At 23.1% G+C, this 2,457-nt stretch overlaps 1 long non-coding RNA gene across 1 annotated transcript; it reads left to right on the top strand.

Annotated features, from left to right (window-relative positions):
- Nucleotides 1-264: 264 nt before the first annotated feature.
- Nucleotides 265-1,563, top strand: LOC145831902 (uncharacterized). The gene is made up of 3 exons (XR_014369692.1): nt 265-428; nt 980-1,014; nt 1,453-1,563. It is a non-coding gene; the product is annotated as an uncharacterized LOC145831902 (long non-coding RNA).
- Nucleotides 1,564-2,457: the final 894 nt, after the last annotated feature.

Here is a 2,457-nt window from a genome sequence, read left to right on the forward strand (position 1 = left end):
CATTTTTTTGTCACCCAAATCAGTCAGCTAGTGCTAATATTTACCAAAATTTTAAGCTAGTTTTTTATAACTGTAAATGTTTTTTTTTTGAAAATTACGTTTTATCAATTCATTGTGTTATTTTTATGTACTTAAGCTTGATTTTTTATTTTTTGGCTCCTCTTTACATTTTTTAAAATTTGCTAAAAAACTAAGGCTAGTTTTATGTAAGTCAGGCTGACTTTTTTACGTCAAAAAGTTTGATTTATATTTGTTCTATTTAATGATGCTAATTTAATTTTACAGAACAACAAGAAAATAAAACTAAAAATGCCCCACCTTAGTATGTCATTGAGCTTCCTTACATTAGCTGCACTTGGAGTTGCTGCTCTTGTTTTATAGGCTATCAAAAAAAGTATACAATTTGCTGTTTTCTTCAAAAAAACAATGTAAGTGAGCTATAAAATTTTATAAATAGTAAAGTTCAAAATCTGAGCATTGTAATCTTCTAATAGATACTCAAAAAACTAAGTAATAAATTAAAAAAAAAAAGCCTAGTAAACTTCAAGGTCAGTCTGAATTTCATGTTAATCTTAGCTGCTTTAGCTAATTTGAATAATTTTTAATATGTTTGGGTAAGGTGAGTTAAGGATAAAGGTATAAAAAAAAAAGCTTTGAATTTTTTTCTTGACTCAGCAAATATGCAAATCAGACTGACCTAAAGTATACTTTCCAAAAAAAAGTTACTAAATTGACAAAATATCCATAGTACAACATTTAAAAAAGTTACAAATCAAAATATATTCTTACAAGTTTAATAATTTTATTTATTTGTGATAAAGTAAAAATCAATTAAAATGAATCATAGTAAAATAAATAGTGGTTGATCAAAGGACATATATAGTATATATATCCACACTAGTGATTTTTCAAAACTTTCTAAATTTCAGCTTCTTTATTATAACTATTGTTATTAATACCAACTTAAATTATTTTTCAGGTTCTTCAATGTTGCCATGATGGCTTGACCTTTCGGTAAGTAATACTTCCAATTAACATTAAAAACTTAGATGTTAAATTAAAAGCAGTCAAGTTAAAACATAATTAAAAGCTTGAAAATTAAAAATGATAAATAATTTTTTATTAAAATTTCAACGTCAAATATAACAAATTTTGTACAAAATAAACTTTTGTTATTTAAATAAATAAATTTAATTATATTTATGTATTTATTTTTTTGAAAAACTAAAAAATTGACTTTTAGATTAAAAATTAAGTTTGTTTTTATAATATAACTTTTTTTTCATTTTATGTTCATTTAATAAAAAATACTGAGAAAGGATTTATTAACTTACTGAAATGACATTGTGTTAGCTTTAAAATTTTGTTTTATATGAATTTTTTTTTGTTAGGTCAAGTTTTAAACACCAAATACTTGTCATCATTTTATGATAGTGTAATTATTTTAAACAGGTTCATTGATGAATTGTGAAGTGTCTGCAGTCCATTTTTCTCATTGTTGATTTTGTGAAATTTGATTGCTCATGCTAATTGTGCTATTTTTTGAATAAATTTCGCCTTAAATTGTTTATTATTATTAATAACAGTAATTTCTTTTTGAAAATACTGCATTATTAGTTAAAATATCAAGTATTAAAAATGCTAAATCATTATTTATAAAGTTTAACCTATCAAAAAAACTTCAATGTTAATAATTATCTATTAGTTATATAAATAATAACTTTTCTACTATAACGTCTAATAATGCTCTTAGTATAGACCATGATTTCCTAAACGTGACATAAATATTTCTTAAAATTAAATTGCTCTCATGATAACATATTTTAGCTAAATATTTACTAAGTAACAGCATGTTTTCCAATTTAAAAAATATTTTTAAACACATTTGGTAATTCTAATTACTAATAGTTTTTTGAATGTTATCCGGGTTGCTACAAGACCTTTAACTCTGAACAGAAGTACATAATAAAAACATGGAGCTTTAAATAATTTTTACATGTAGAATAATGAAATTTAGATAAGGTATGAAAAATAATAGACAATTGTGTTTTATTTGGAACTTGATAAAGAACATTTATAGTTACAATGTTTATATACTATTCACAACAGATTTAACCTTTTCTATTTACTTGATACAAAGTTGCCACAAAACCTGTAATTTCAAACAATTTTTACTTGTTTAGTAGCTGAATTTTGATCTGACACGAAAAATCTATCACATAAATTAAACATTTATGTCATTAAACTTTTTTATTAAAAAACACATCTGAAGAAGCTTTACAGTATCTTTTCAATGGTCTTATACTCAGGGTTGCCACTATACCTGGAATTCGAAAATTTAGGTAAAAAAAACCTGGAATTTTCAACATCTTCAATCGTAAAATTTCAATTTAACTAAAAAAATCTATCATTAGATAATTTTTTAGAATATTTTGCAATAAACATTTTTAAAGTAAC

The sequence above is a fragment of the Thalia democratica genome, chromosome 3 (genome assembly GCF_965202585.1).
Source record: "Thalia democratica chromosome 3, ktThaDemo2.hap1.1, whole genome shotgun sequence".
Classification (NCBI taxonomy): Eukaryota; Metazoa; Chordata; class Thaliacea; order Salpida; family Salpidae; genus Thalia; species Thalia democratica.